Here is a 16,648-nt window from a genome sequence, read left to right on the forward strand (position 1 = left end):
AGTCATTATAAATTTGATTTTACTCTTTTTTTTTTTCTGTAGAAATGTCGTTATTACTGCAGCATGTTTTATGCATGCTACAGATGCACCACTTTACAGGCACATTAAGGGGACCCCCCAGGCACTATATATAAAGGAATTTTTCATTTTTATTGTTGCATTTTAAGCATCATTAAAATCACTGCTTCTGAAAAAACGATTGTTTAAAAAAAAAAAATATTGATACATGTCTCCCGGGGCTGTACCCAGACCCCCATACCCCTTCTATGGCCAATTACTTGTATATAAGCCTTCAAAATGGGCACTTTTGATTTTTTTCTGTTCGACTCCCATAGACACTCAATGCAGTTCGTCACTTGGGTTAGAACATTTCCCGTTTGGGAGTTTTGCTGCGAACCGAACAGGGGGATGTTCGGCCCATCCCTACTCTTCAGGTTTTCCCCCTGGGTGACTGAGTGGGCCCCTCTAGATCCTATAGTACATTGGGCTCCTGGTGAGCTCTTTGATGGGCACTGGGGATGTGTCACACCAGCTCAGCCCATGAGGAACTGTGAGGCCAAATGCTCCTCTGCCCCTGTAATCCTTGCTGCTCATGAGCAGGGCCGGTGCTACCACTAGGCAAACTAGGCAGCTGTCTAGGGCGCCCAGTCACTGGTGTTCCTACTCTCTTCTCTCTGCAGAAAGCAACTAAGTCTCAGCATCAGCAGACAGTTGCCGCTCCATTCACACATGATGGAGGACTGTCTGTAGTCCCGCCTCCCGAATGAATGGAAGCAAGCAAACATTCATCGATGGTCGCTGGTAGGCTGTATTTGATGGGCGCTGGTGAGGCTGCATTTGATGGGCTCTTCATTAAAAAGGTGGGGTATACATGGGCGGAGAAAAGGGGGTGGGGTCTGGGGGTGGCAAAATTAGGTTTCTACTAGGGTGTTAAAAATCCTTGCACCAACCCTGCTCATGAGGTCAGTTGGTGTGATGGCACTGATGTGGATCAGGGTCAGCTCTGGGCCGTTGCTGCTGCCCAGATCCAGGGGGAGAAGAGGGCAAGGCAGAATGTGTGGCTACATGCATGGGACAGAACCTAATCAGAAGAAGGGTGACATTGCATCACAGCACAAATCACCCCACCTGGCTACCCATCATGCTGCTGCACCTGCACTGCCTTGTGGTATTGATACAGTAATGCATTTTAAAGACTGGGCAGTGGGCACCCTCATCATCATGCTAATGAAATTTGTAAATAAAACCTTTCAATTTGTATTACATACCTTATCTTAGACCCAGGGATGTTGTCACTAGGTCTCTGTGCTTCTCTATGCAGTTCGGGCAGATCATGGCTGGTGGAAGGGGCAGACAGGGGGCTGTACAGAGCTTCATGAAAGCATCCGAGCACCCTGCCTCAGTACTCCTCTCAAGAGCCCTCTGCTCAGATGCAAGCAGTGGGCTGGCTCTTGGAGGGAGTTATATAAATATCAAAATGCCTTGATGGGTGGATTTCAGTCTGGAGGAGTGGATGTTCCTAGACAGACTGTATTTGCATGTGGACCTCCCTAGGTAACATCCACATGTAATGCTGAGCAGACTGATTCTGAATGGGAGGGTCTGGTTCATTATAATCAGCTGGGGCACTCTCCTATATGTGACTGCATTACGTATGCCTCTATGGTGGGTCTTGATCTACAGTATACACTGGAGGGTTTGGTATAGATGGATCTTATGAAAATAGGTAGAAGGAGATGGTATTTAAGGCTTTAGGGAGAATTAGTATCTATGGTTGCTGGGGGACATGGCATATCAGGCTATAAGGGTATAGTATGTAGAAACATGGTATATAATGCTATAGGGGTCCTGATATACAATATATGGCGATAGGATAGGATATGATATATACACTATATTGTCAAAAGTATTTAGACACCCTCCTTTACACGCACATGAACTTTAATAGCATCCCGGTCTTATGCCCCGTACACACGGTCGGACTTTCCGACGGAAAATGTGCGATCGGATCGTGTTGTCGGAAAATCCGATCGTGTGCGGGCTCCATCTGACTTTTTCCGTCGGAATTTCCGACACACAAAGTTTGAGAGCTGGATCTAAAATTTTCCGACAACAAAATCGGTTTGTTTAAATTCCGATCGCGTGTAGACAATTGTGACGGACAAAGTGCCACACTTGCTCAGAATAAATTACGAGAGGAAAGCTATTGGCTACTGGCCCGTTTATAGTCCCGTCATACGTGTTCTACGCCACCGCGTTCAGAAACGATCGGATTTTCCGACAACTTTGTGCGACCGTGTGTATGCTAGACAAGTTTTGCCCAAAATCCGTCGGAAAAAATCTGATGGATTTTGTCGTTGGAAAGTCTGTAGGGTTCAATATTGAGTTGGCCGAGCCTTTGCAGTTATAACAGCTTCAACTCTTCTGGGAAGGCCGTCCACAAGGTTTAGGAGTGTGTCTATGGGAATGTTTGACCATTCTTACACAAGCGCATTTGTGAGGTCAGGCACTGATGTGTGGATGAGAAATCCTGGCTCTCAGTCTCCGCTTTAATTCATTCCAAAGGTGGTCTATCGGGTTGAGGTCAGGCCAGTCAAGTTCCTCCACCCAAAACTCGCTCCCTCATGTCTTTATGGACCTTGCACTGTGCACCGGTGCACAGTCATGTTGGAACAGGAAGGGGCCATCCCCAAACTGTTCCCACAAAGTTGGGAGCATGAAATTGTCCAAAATGTCTTGGTATGCTGATGACTTACGAGTTCCCTTCACTGGAACTAATGGGCCAAGCCCAACCCCTGAAAAGCAACCCCACACCATAATCCTCCCTCCACCAAATGATGTGGACCAGTGTACAAAGCAAGGTCCATAAAGAAAGGGATGAGCGAGTTTGGGTGGAGGAACTTGACTGGCCTGACCTCAACCCGATAGAACACCTTTGGAATGAATTAGAGGGGACACTGCAAGCCGGGTCCTCTCGTCCAACATCAGTTCCTGACCTCACAAATGCCCTTCTGGAAGAATGGTTGAACATTCCCATAGACACACTCCTAAACCTTGTGGTCAGCCTTCCTAGAAGAGTTGAAGCTGTTATAGCTGCAAAGGGTGGACCAACTCAATATTGAATCCTACGGACTAAGACTGGGATGCCATTAAAGTTCATGTGCGTGTAAAGGCAGGTGTCCCAATACTTTTAACAATATACCGTAGTGTATGTTGGAGGGCATGGTATAGATTGATGCTGTTAAAGGAGAATGGGGACATGGTATATATATTTGGGGACAATTAGCCTTGGAGCTGAGATGTAGAACTTGGTCCTCATTGAGATGATGATCACTGATGCTGAAAGCCTCTAATGATTTAATAAGCAGAGAAATGTCCCCTTACATTGGTGGTGGGTGGACAAATGCCCCCTTACATTGGGGGTGGGTGGACAAATGCCCCCTTACATTGGTGGTGGGTGGACAAATGCCCCCTTACATTGGTGGTGGGTGGACAAATGCCCCCTTACATTGGTGGTGGGTGGACAAATGCCCCCTTACATTGGTGGTGGGTGGACAAATGCCCCCTTACATTGGTGGTGGGTGGACAAATGCCCCCTTACATTAGTGGTGGGTGGACAAATGCACCCTTACATTGGTAGCTTTGGGTTTCACTTAATTGAGACCTATGTAGTCCTCCACGTTATTTTTTTTTGTGCTTGACAGCAGTAATATCGCCTGAACAGGACTGGCACGCCATTCATTCGAATCCCTGAATTTCTAGTACAGAACACAATATAATCAGCCGTGTGAGGGCAGCAAAAGCTCAGATTCACACAGCCATTTCCACAAATGACTTGGCTTTATTGATAGATAGCTGAATGGTGTGGGCAAGTGAATTACCACAAATGGAAAATAATTTATGGAATAACAAAGATTTGTCCCAGGCAGTGGCGGTGCTGAAAAGTTTGATGTTTTCTCTGTGATTGTGTTTGCGGACCATAATGACAGAGATCACTGTATTTATACAGTATATTCAGACACTTCAATACTCAGATACATCACTTACCGGAGGGGTAATAATACGAAATCTTACAAATAACATCACAAATGATGCCACAATTTTGTGATTAGGTGTTCACATCAATAGCACAATACAATCATGTTTGTCCCAGAGAAATTCTACCCACAAGCACAATGTGAATAGCACTGAATGCTTACTTAGGCATAGAACTACAAATTGACTGATAGCAACTTTTGCAAAAAAAACAAAAAAGTAAAACTTTCAAGAGATTATCAGAAATAAAGGAGGCCTTTTGTTGTGCAGTACTGAATAGTGTAAATGGTAAAAAGTAGTTGTTTTCGCCCTAGGCGGGTCCCTGGCTGTAGTTGTTGCTTTGCTAGGGGCCCTACAGAAGTACAGGGCTGTCCAGGAGCCTACAGAAGAACAGAGTTGTCCAGTGACCTACAGAGGTAAAGGGCTATTTAGGGGCCTACAGAAGTACAGGACTATCCAGTGGCTTAGAGAAGTACAGGTCTGTTCAGTGGACCTATAGACATACTCTCAGGCGCCTATAGAAGTAAAAGGCTGTACAGTGGCCTACAGAGGTACAGGGCTATTCAGTGACCTACAGAGACGTACAGGGCTATTCAGTGGCCTATAGTTATACAGGACTGTCTAGGGACCTGCAGAAGTACAGGGCTGTTTAGGGGCCTACAGAGGTACAGGGCTGTCTAGGAGGCCTTGAGAAGTACAGTGCTATCTAGGGGGCCTAAAGAAGTACAGGGCTGTCTTAGAGCCTACAGAAGTAAAAGGCTGTCTAGGGGCCTACAGAAGTACAGGACTGCCCAGTGGCCTACAGATGTACAGGGCTTTCTAGGGGCCTACAGAAGTACAGGGCTGTCTTGGAGCCTACATAAATACAGGGCTGTCTAGGAGTCTACAGAAATACAGGGTTGTTCAGTGACCTACAGAATGTCAGGGCTGTCTAGGGGCCTACAGAAGTACATGGTTGTCTAGGAGCCTATAGAAATACATGGCTGTCTAGGAGTCTACAGAAATACAGGGCTGTTCAGTGACCTACAGAATGTCAGGGCTGTCTAGGGGCCTAGAGAAGTACATGGTTGTCTAGGAGCCTACAGAAGTGCATGGCTGTCTAGGGGCCTACAGAAGTACATGGCTCGCCAGGGGCCTAGAGAAGTACATGGCTGTCCAGGGGCCTAGAGAAGTACATGGCTGTCCAGGGGCCTACAGAAGTACAGGGCTGTCTTGGAGCCTACAGAAGTACAGGGCTGTCTAGGAGTCTACAGATGTACAGGGCTGTTCAGTGGCCTACAGAATGTCAGGGCTGTCTAGGGGCCTACAGAAGTACATGGCTGTCTAAGGTCCTACAGAAGTACATGGCTTTCTGGGGTCCTACAGAAGTACATGGCTTTCTGGGGTCCTACAGAAGTACAAGGCTGTACTGGGGCCTACAGAAGAACAGGTCTGTCTAGGGGCCTACAGAAGTACAGTTCTTCCTAATGGCCTACAGAAGTACAGGTCTGTGTAGCAAACTACAAAAGTACAGGTCTGCCTAGGGGCCTACAGAAGTACAGGGCTCTCCAATGGAATACATAAGTACAGGGCTATCCAAGGGCCCACTGCTTACGTTTATGATCACCCCACAGCCCTCAGACCTGTGAGTTGTCTGGTAAACATGTGTAAAGAAAAGATTATGGGCTAGGAACACTCCACTACACCATCCCCTTTGTCTATGGCAGCACTGACCGATTAAGTGGTCAGGGGTATTTATATTACAAGGCTTGCAATTCTCTGTAGTTCCAGGTCAGGGCTCCAACAGTCCAGCTGAACAGTCCAAGGGCTCATGTAAGATGAGCGCTCAGGTAACCTAAAGCCCTTGTTCCCTTTAGATCAGTCCTGGAGGTCGTGAATCTCAAGGACATAGCTAGGGAAGCCCACTTGGGAAAACTCAACACAATTCCAAAGAAATCTCATTTCTACAATCTTCCTCTTCAAGCTACCCAGTTCTCCACCATCCTGGGCTCTACCCACCCTACATATATCTGGGAACAGAAGGGCAAGAGCAACAGGTCACATCCTGTAAGGGAGGGGCCCATAACTAGGAAAGCCCACATGGGGGAACTGAACAGGGTTTTCACTAAATTCTTACCTACATCCTTCCTCTTCAAGGGACACAATTCTCCACCATCCTAGGCAGTGGATGGTCCCTTGGTGTCATTACATACAATGCAGGGCTATTAACCTTGCATTGTATGTGGAGGAAGCAGGTATGAGACCGCTGCCTGTTGCACCTTATAGAGGAGGCTACAGGGTTGGTGAAGCAAGGAATAAGGTAAGTTCTACACCTTATTTCTCTACTGCTAGACCAAAACAAGCATTTTAACATTCACAGTGTGGCGCTGTCCCAGTGCAAGGATAGGTTTTTCTTGTGGCCTGATTTGGGCTTTAAAAGGTGGCTGTGGCAGGTTTTAGACCTACTTTAGAGCAGGTAAGAGAGAAAATGTATTAATGAATCTGCATAGTTATAATAAATATGTCTCAGAATATGTCTCCTTGCTCTTGTTTAGCATTGCCTTACCGTACACCGGACACTCCTGCCAGACCCGTAACACAACCTGGTCAAAATCCCTAATCAAAATGCTCCAAAATCCTGCTGATTGGACACAGGGAAGGAGCAGAAGCTAGCTGATGAGATCATCGGTCTGCTCACATTACTCTCCCCTCCTGTTAACACACTTGTGCATACTCTGTGCCAAGTCCATGCAGCAGTTCCCTACAGGCAATTACAGGCCCAACATTGGGCATAGCAGGGGGCAGCAAAAAGCTGCTATACGTATATGCAGGGACCCCTTTCTTTTTAAAGTGAGGTCTGAAACCCCAATAATACCATCCCAAGACATGAAAAATGGAACAAAATTTTATTTTCTCGCAAAGGAGTTCCTCTTTTATTGTTCTGTAGCTAGATTGTACTGATCCAGAGGAGAAATGCAGGCAATCAAGGCTGGCGATTGCAGGAGATACAAAAAGCTGTGCGTCAGTGTTTTTGGACGCAGGACCTTCATAGCAGCCCATCTTGGGTATGATCTCCCAATGAACCGTAGTGGGCTGAGTGTATGACATGGTCCTTTGCTGTTCCTGTATCAGCACAACATCTCCTGACTCATCAGTGCTGGAGTAATGGAGTGGAACAGGCAGAGGTGAATGGTAATTACTTATCGAGTTGCTGGGCTCCAGATGTAAGTTGAACGCAGATAAGAAATAAAAGAAAAGTGAAGCTGTGGAAATTGTAAGTGGTTTGAGGCTATCGATCATTGTTTGCTGCAAGTAGAACTTTTCTGTGGAATCCGGGCCCTGTACTTTCTTAAAGCTGAAGCTTAATCTGCTTATATTTCGCCTTCCTTGGTTCCTCCCTCTCCCCTCATTGACACACTAACGGAAATTTTTATTAGCAACATGTCACTACAACTAAGACAAGAGAGGCGGTTCATCTAAGGACTAGTGACGTGTTGCTAGAATGGGAAGCCATGTTTCGCCTTGCCATTCGGGCCAGCAGTAATATTACCTGCGGCTTCTGCAGTAAACTTACCCATGTCCTCTGTGCCTGCCTCCAGTCCTCTGTGTCCCCCTTGCCTCTTTATCTGCCCTGTTCATTGTACGACTGCCCCTCTTATTCCCGAGTGTCTCTGTGCCAAGAGCGCCCCTGTGCTTCTCAAATGTGCACCAGTGCGTCCTGTGTTTCTAATGTGCCCCTGTGTCTCCAAGTATGCTCCTATGCCTCCAGGTGCCTCCCTTGAGCGCCCCTGAATCTCTAGTAAGCTCCTGTGCCTCCAACTGTGCCCTGTGTCTCTAGTGAGCCCCTGTATTTGTAAGTGTGCTCTATGCCTTCATGTGCACCCTGTGCACTCCTGTGTCTCCAGGTCAGCTCCTATGCCTCCAGGTGGGCCCTGTGTGCCTCTGGGTATTAAAGTGTGCCTCATGTTGCTAAATGCACCCAGTGTCCACAGGGCACCTCTGCTTCTCCAGGCACTCCAGTGTCCCCGGGTATGTCCTGTGTGTCATTGTATGTCCAGTGCACTCCTATGTGCTCTTGTGTCTCCATGTGTTTCCCAGTGTGCTCAATGTTGACAAGTATGTCCCGTGTATCCCAGTTCTTCCAGTGAGACCCTTTGCATCATATGATTTGAAGGGTGCTCCTGTTTTCCCAAGTGTGTTCCTATGCTTCCAGGCATGTTCTGTACACCCCTGTGTCTCCAGTGAGCCCCCCTGCCTCAAACTGCTCCATGTTGCCAAGTGCACCCTGTGTGCCTCTGTGTCTCCAGTGCACTCCAGTGTGCCCCTTGTCTCTAAGTATGCCCTGTGTGTCACTGTGTCTCCAGTAAATCCTTGTGTCTCCATTTGTGTCCTGGTGTGCCTGATTGTGCCAAGTATGCCCTGTGCACCCCCAGTGTCTCCAGTGAGCCCCTTTACACTATGTGTTTTCAAGTGTGCCTCTGTGTCTACAAGTGTGCTCCTGTGCTTCCAGATGCACTCCCTGCACCCCTGTACCTCCAAGTGCACCCTGTGTTATTCTGTGTCTCCACGGTTGCCCTAGGTTCCACTGTGTCTCCAGTACACCCCTCTGTACTTCTGTGTGTCCAAGTGTGTCCCAATGTGCCCAATGTTGCTAAGTATGTCCTGTGCACCTCATTATCTCCAGTAAGCCACTGTGTGCCCTGTGTTTTCAAGTATGCTTCCGTCTCTCTCATTATGTTCCTATGCCGCCAGGTGTGCCTTTAGTGCCTTTGTGTCTTCAGTGAGCCCCTGTGTCGCAAAGTGGGCCAAATGAATCCTGTGCACCTCTGTGCCTCCAAGTGCACCCCAGTGCAGTCTGTGTCTCCAAGTATGTCCTGTGTGCCCCTGTGTCTTCAAGTGTGCCCATATGCCCTCCAGATGCACTCTCTGCCCCCCTGTATTCCAAATTGCACCCTGTGTTACCAAGTATGCCCTGTGTCCCACTCTGTCTCCAGTAAATCCCTGTGTGCCCCTGTGCATCCTAATCTGTCCCAGTGTGCCTGATGTTGCCAAGTATACCCTGTGCACTCTGTATCTCCAGTGAACCCCTTTGTGCCCTGTGTTTTCAAGTGTGCCCTGTGTGGCTCTATGACACCCATATCTCCATGCAGCCTCTGGTAGGCTCCTGCAGTCACTTGTACCATCCATCTCTCGGTGGATATGGGCTCCAGTCCATGACAAATACCATGGATATTCCACTCCTGATCTATACATTTCTGTATTATTCGTTGTATTCTGTAATTATTTCGTTGTCACGCATTTACCTGGGGAGGTGGAAAAATAAATGTCCTGCAGCAAATCCCGACGCTTGTGAATCCATTGTTGTCTCCTTTTTTTTTTATCTGCGCGTTCATAAATGACCCTGATTATTTCTGCTTTGAAAATGCGATGAGCTTTTATTTAAAATTGTTTCTTCATTCTTCTCCTGCTCCGTCCTATTAGCAAACTTTGTTTTTATCTCCTCTCCCTGCATTCGGCTGTTCAAGGGCAGCTAAGCAAGGACGCAGTAGTGTCTCGCTGGCTCTCATCTCGACAGTTTTACAGATGTAAGAACAAAGAATCAATTAAAATCAGTTTAATGGGCTGTGAAAACGTTGAGGGTTGATTTTTTTGAGCGGAGGGTGCCGCACATGCTAATGATGTGGAAAGGTAGGTGACTGCATTTAAGTCTACCTGTAGAGGCAGACAATGGCGCCCTGGCTCATAGTGGAGCAGCGTGACGCCACAAACATCCAGCGCCGTGATTGCATGGCACAAAGAGAACGCTTATTATGGTGACATTGAAGAGCCATCTATTCACACCGGCTTAAGTGAAATATTTACAGAGGAAAGAAACAAACAAAAGCTGCTGTACCGTTGCTAATGGCGGAACTGTTTCCATCTCAATACAATGTAATTGTCTTGGTTTCTGAAGATGGAGGTGGTAATTTTGTTCATGAATTGACCTCCGAAACCAGGTACTTAAAATAATTTGGTGTCTGTGCCCCCTCCTTTGCCCGCTGCTCCTTTATATAGGCTGGCAACCAGTAGGCTTCGGCCCACTGCCAGGCCGCCACCCCCCTCCTCCTAGGCCTCCAGCCAGCTGCGGAAGGCCTAACCTCTCACAGTGGCCTCCACTATAGTGCCTTTCAACTTCCCATAGTTGTTCACCATTTCTCTCAACCTCCCACAGCGCCCTCAGGCCCCTAGATTGCCCTGCAGCCCCTTGCAGAGCCTCCAGCTCCCTATAGTGCAGTGGATCTTGACTCCTGTCATCCGGACCCACTAATAGGCCAGGTTTGCAAGATAACTGAAATACATCACAGGTGATATCATTTTCTGCTCAGTGATTGCAGTATTCTAGTCTGAATCCCCCCAAGGTAATACTTAAAATCTGGCCTGGATTTTGTCCGTCGGATTTGTCCGAAACTGTTGCATACACACAGTCGGACAAAGTTGGCAGAAAATCCAATCGTACTTAACGTGGTGATGTTATTTCGTTAGGACGGGACTACGTTCAGGCTAGTAGCCAATAGCTTTGGTCTAGGAATTTGGTCTGAGCATGCGTGGCACTTTGTCCGATCGGAATTCTCTGCACATGATCGGAGTATGTCCGATCGGAGCATTTTGTCAGAAAATTTTATAGACAAGTTGGAAAACTTGGTCCGTCGGATACTCCGATGGAAACAGTCCGATGGAGCCCACACACTGTCGGATTATCCGACAACACGGTCCTATCGGACATTGTCCATCGGAATATCCGACCGTGTGTACAAGGGCTTAAAGGTATATTTTTTAAATGCCATTTTTTTCAAATGACTTTTTTATATATATATATATATATATATATATATATATATATATATATATATATATATATATATTTTTTTATTATTGCATTTTAGTGCAAATATGAGATCTGAGGCGTTTGACCCCAGATCTCATATTTAAGAGGACCTGTCATGATTTTTTCTATTACAAGAGATGTTTACATTCCTTGTAATAGGAATAAAAGCGATCATTTTTTTTTTTTTTAAACAGTATAAAAATAATTAAAATAAATAAGAAAAAAGGTTTTTAAAAACACCCCGTCACGACGAGCTCGCGCGCAGAAGCGAGCCCCATACGTGAGTAGCTCCCGCATTTGAAAACGGCAGTCAAACCACACATGTGAGGTATCGCCGCAATCGGTAGAGCGAGAGCAAAAATTCTAGCCCTAGAGCTCCTCTGTAACGCAAAAAATGCAAACTGTAGAATTTTTTAACTGTCGCTTATGGAGATTTTTGAGGCTAAAAGTTTGACGCCATTCCACGAGCGGGCGCAATTTTGAAGCGTGACATGTTGGGTATCAATTTACTCGGCGTAACATTATCTTTCACAATATAAAAAAAAATTGTGCTAATTTTACTGTTGTCTTATTTTTTTATTCAAAAAAGTGATTTTTTTTCCCAAAAAAAGTGCGCTTGTAAGACCGCTGCACAAATACGGTGTGAAAAAATTATCCAGGTAACTGCACCCCCCTCCCCCCTGAAAGGTGCCGATCGTGGCGCCGGAGGGGGGGAGGATTCCAATGAGTGGAAGGTCCACTTTAGGGTGGACCTCCGCTTTAAGTGGTTAATTGGCTTCTGTCCAAAAAAAAAATAATTGTCCCTAGTATATGAATGTGAGTTGGGGACTTTGGATTGTGGGCTCCTTGAGGGTAGGGACCAATGTGAGTGTGCGATGTATGTGTGGAGCTCTGCGTAAATTGACGGCGCTATATGGGTACCTTAAATAAATAATAATAATAGATGAGCATCTTAATTGTGGAATTGTAGACACACTCGCTCAGGTTGAACTGGATGGACTGGTGTCTTTATTCCACCTTACTAACTATACTAACTATGTAGCTGTCAGTGGGGGGAAAAAAAGGAATTCCAAAACAAATCAACAAAATGAATTAGTAACGTAACGAATCTATCCGAAATTAAACGAAACATGCCTATTTGACAGCTGTGTCGGTGTGCGTGGGTATCCTTAAACGCAGACAGTACACCCACTGCCACTGATTCTCAAGTAACATGAAAGGGAATGCCTGCATGGGGATGCACAGAACACCTGTACATCCCTGTGCGGGCAAATGCGGCTCTCGTGGAACACCTGTGCATCCTCGTACGGGCAAGCATGGCCCTCGTGGAACAACTCTGCAGTGAGCTCATGTGCCTTAAAATGCGCCCCGTGTTGCCAAGTGAGTTCTATGTGACCGGTATTTTCTGTGCGCCTCTGTGCCTCCAAGCACGCTCTAGTGCGGCCTGTGTCTCCAAGTATGCCCTGTGTCTCTAAGCCCTTGTACACACGATCGGAGATTCCGACGGAATGTGTCCGATCAGAGCGTTTTGTCGGATATTCTGACTGTGTGTGGTCTGCATCGGACTGTTTCCGTCGGACCAAATTTTTTAGCTTGCCGGAAATATTTTCCGACAAAATGCTCCGATTGGACATACTCCGATCATGTGTAGAGAATTCCGATCGGACAAAGTGCCACGCATGCTCAGATCAAATTCCTACATCAAAGTTATTGGCTACTAGCGTGAACGTAGTCCCATCGTAACAAAATTACGTCATCACGTTCTGAAAGATCGGATTTTCCGACAACTTTGTCCGACCGTGTGTATGCAACAGTTTCGGACAAGATCCGTCGGACAAAATTCGACGGACTTGGTTGTCGTAATCTCCGACCGTGCGTACAAGGGCTAAGTGTGCTCCTATGCCTCCAGATGTACTCCATGCACTCTGTATGCACTCTGTATCTCAAAGTGCAGCCCATGGTGCACTTTGTCTCCAAGTACCTGTATTCCAAGAACATACTTTGCGCATGCCTCGTTTACACGTGTGTACTAAGGGGTACATACAGTATGTGTGAGGACCTTGTTTGGCCACATGGGGATGCAGAGGTGTTCCATGTATCCCCATGCAGGTATTTCCATTCACATCAATTACGAGGCAGCAGCTGCACAGACACTGATTGGATGTGTAAAAAGTCAGCAGAGCTTCACCCCAGTCACTAAAATAAGGTATAATTCTCTTGCAATATGCAAAGTCCCTTGCAAATGAACACCCTATTTATTCGGTAAATCGCCCCATTAGTGATTAGAGCCTTACATGAATCCAGTTCTGACAGGGTCACTGTACGGTGGATTAGCACTGCATAAATAATGCTCGGCATGCTGGCCACAAAATTTACTTGCATATGTTTCCCCTAAAGACTGGACAACTTGGTCCTTCAACTTCTGCCATAGCAGTGCGGCTCCGGTGCAGCATAGAGCAGAGCATACAGGAGGGGAGGAGCGGGGAGGCAGCACGCTGCACTGAGCTAGAGTATAGATTTCCTTGCAGGAGCTTCCTATAGCGGCTGTCTGCAGGCCCGCTCTCTATGCCAGAACCCAATGAGTGATTATGATTATCAATGGCTCTGCGCCAGTAACCTTGTTAAACCTTTCTGCAGAAAATGTTTAATTAATACGAGGTTTACGTGTTTTGGGTATTCCCGGTGACAACCATCTTGCTTTATGATCGGAATTCCTCTGGAGTCATTAGGAGAAAATGAGGATATTAAGTGAAGCCGTGTGTTCTCTTGGCAGCCAAGAGATATTTTTACTTTGTGAATATGTATTACCTCCCTGTAATGAACCATTATAAACGGTATCTAACAGGAAGTAGAACACCTGTGTAAAAAAGCTGTGGTGGAAGCAGCTACTGTTCAGCACAGAGACTGCATACTAGGGTTGTGTCGCAGCCTAGCCGTGTGCTGAGTTGCATGTACAGCCATGTGGCGGGGATCACCTGTACTTTTTAACCAATTCTTTCCTGGCATAAGTTGGCTCCCTTAGACCCACTAAAGTTCTGTGAATACTAGAACCTTCCCTGAGTGCCAATATAGAAGCACCTATGGCCTGACTTTACCAACACCTCCAAGTAGCCTGTTCCATACCTTCCTACCCTGGCATAGGTTAGCTTCCTTAGGCCCACTAAGATTCTTTGAGTACTGAAACCTTCCTTGAGTGCCAGTATAGAATTGCCTATAGCCTGGCTTAACCAGCAGCACCAAGTAGCTTAATCCATACCTTCCTACCTGGCATAAGTTGGTTCCTTTAGTCCCAGTAAAGTTCTATGGATATTGGAATCTTCCCTGAGTGCCAACATAGAAGCACCCATGGCCTGGCTTTACCAGCGTGGCTTGTGGCCCCAAAAGAGACTCACCCAGCACAAGTTTCAGTTCCAGGAGACCATGCCATCTTGAGGTTAGGAGAGGAAAGTCTAGACAGAAAAACGTTTCAATAAAACATGGTTGATATATATATATATATATATATATATATACATATATATATATATATATATATATATATATATGTATATATAAACATATATATATATATATATATATATATATACTTACTGTACATCCTTTCTGTCATTCCAATGGTGACGGCACATTCATTGGCTGTAAATAGACAGAGAATAACAGGGAATGAGAGCCAAGCCAAGGAACAGCCCATACCTGTAGGGGCTTTGCCAAAATCCTACATCTCACGTCAAAGTGATGCGAGTTGTCCCATTGGTCCTGCTCCTCCCTTGTTTTCCAAGGAGGAGCTCCTAAATGCTTTCCTCTCAAAGCTTACATCTTTGCATGCTTTGGTCCCTGCTTTCAATGACCAAATCCACCAAGTAGATCCCACCAACGTATACATATACTGTACAAAGTCCTTTACCCAAGATGGCCAACAATGGCAGGGGCAGGGCACTTCCTAGCTATGTATGGTACATCCCACTTGCCACTCTGGAGACTTCTAATGGCTACTTAGGTTCCTTCACTACAGGGTTCCTACACCTGTGTCTCTATTAAAGATGAGCCAATGATTCGAACCAAATGATGGGGACACACCTTTGGCTTTAGCTGCTTGGGTGTTCGATTTACAAGGGATTTTTGTCAAAACGTTTTGGGTGTCTTTTTTTCTCTAGGTTACATTTTTTCTTTGTGAATGGATAGGGGTATTTGGGGAGTGAGAGCCGGTATCTCGGGATCCCCTAATTTTTAGATCCCTTGCCCACAGACCCCTGCATCCACTGGGCCAGGGTTGTGTGGAAGAGGCCCTTGTCCTAATCAACTTGGGTACATGGTGCTTTGCCAGCAGTATCTGCGCCATGTTGAGTGCATGTAGCCTGGTGTAGTTCAGGAACGGAGGGCTGCATGCTCAGATAAGGGTCTTATATGAAGTTATTGGGGGTAGTTACCCTTTTTTTTTTTTTTTTGCATGGGGTCGCCATTAAAATTCATACTAGACCTTAAAGTCTCAGCCAAACAGTTTAAAAAAAACATATATTTTTGCTTTGATACGTGTTTACCAGGACAGTGCCCAGCCTCCCATACCATTTGTTTGATGGCCAGATCTTATTTTTAACATTCAGCTCTCATTGACTTCAGTGGGGTTGGGATTTGGCAACTGAACTTTAGTCATATTCACCGAACTCTCTACTTGAGCCAAACTCAGGTGTGTTTGGACCATCACTACATTTATCCTTGGCTTATGACTTTGGCCTCAACCCTGATGACCAGGTTTGGGATATATTGGAATGGTGATTGTGAATCAGGTCCTCTCCTCTCACTGGACAGCATGAGGGGTGAGGCTGTGGAAAGGATAAATGGACCAAATTGAACCATTCTTTATATAGTTTTGTTTTGCCTTCCTCTGTAACAGCTATGGGTTTTGGGTTCTGTATATGGAGGTATTCTGTTTTCTATTGCTTGAGCTAGATGGACTTTTGCTACAAAATGATATAGGGAAATTTAACCACAAAGTTCCTAGGTGATTTTAAAATAAGGTATATACTAGAGATGAGCTTGGGTTTGGTTAGCTATCATTATTGGACCAATGAGCTTCTGGCAAGGGATTTTCTGCCCTGCAGCTGACATACTTCAAGGGGCGGGAATGCTCGTGACATCATTGACCATCATTGATCATTGACCTAACTTGGCCACATGGCCATAGTATTATAATGATTCTGACCTAATATGGCTACTTGCCCTTATTAAGTCAATGATGCCATGAGCATCCCTGCCCCCATGTGTATGTCAGCTGCAGGGCAAGGTTCCTCCTACCCACAGCTCATTGGCCCAGCAATGACAACTAACTTACGATTTCGGCCATCATTGGTTGGGACTAAACCCAAGCTCGTCTCTAGTATAAAGCCAAAATGAGAATACAGGTATAAATAGACGCATTTAGGTACAGTATATAGCTGTCTTCGATCAGCCAACAAAAACCTCCTCCTCGTGCCCAAAGCCTGGTATAAATTCAAGGGGGATCGGAGATTCGCTGTCCAAGGGCCTCGGCTATGGAATGCTCTACCAATCAACATCCGCCTGGAAGAAAATCACCTGGCTTTTAGGAAAAAACTCAAGACCTTCCTCTTTTAGCAGATGATCAAAGCTCGCCACAGCGCCTAGAGGCGATTCAGTTCGCATTGTGCGCTATACAAGTATTTCATTCATTCATTCATAAAAGAAACTCACTTTTTTCCTAATTTTACTTTTTTATTTTACTTTATTGTAGCAAAAGTACAAATGTAATTATTA

At 45.8% G+C, this 16,648-nt stretch overlaps 1 protein-coding gene across 6 annotated transcripts in view; it reads left to right on the forward strand.

Annotated features, from left to right (window-relative positions):
• The window catches only part of MSRA (methionine sulfoxide reductase A), a 468,843-nt gene that overhangs the window by 215,024 nt on the left and 237,171 nt on the right, over nt 1-16,648 (forward strand). The gene's annotated exons all lie outside the window — the stretch shown is intronic.

This window comes from Lithobates pipiens, unplaced genomic scaffold, assembly GCF_037356315.1.
Source record: "Lithobates pipiens isolate NorthernLeopardFrog02 unplaced genomic scaffold, aLitPip1_a1.2 Scaffold_18, whole genome shotgun sequence".
In the NCBI taxonomy this organism is placed as follows: domain Eukaryota; kingdom Metazoa; phylum Chordata; class Amphibia; order Anura; family Ranidae; genus Lithobates; species Lithobates pipiens.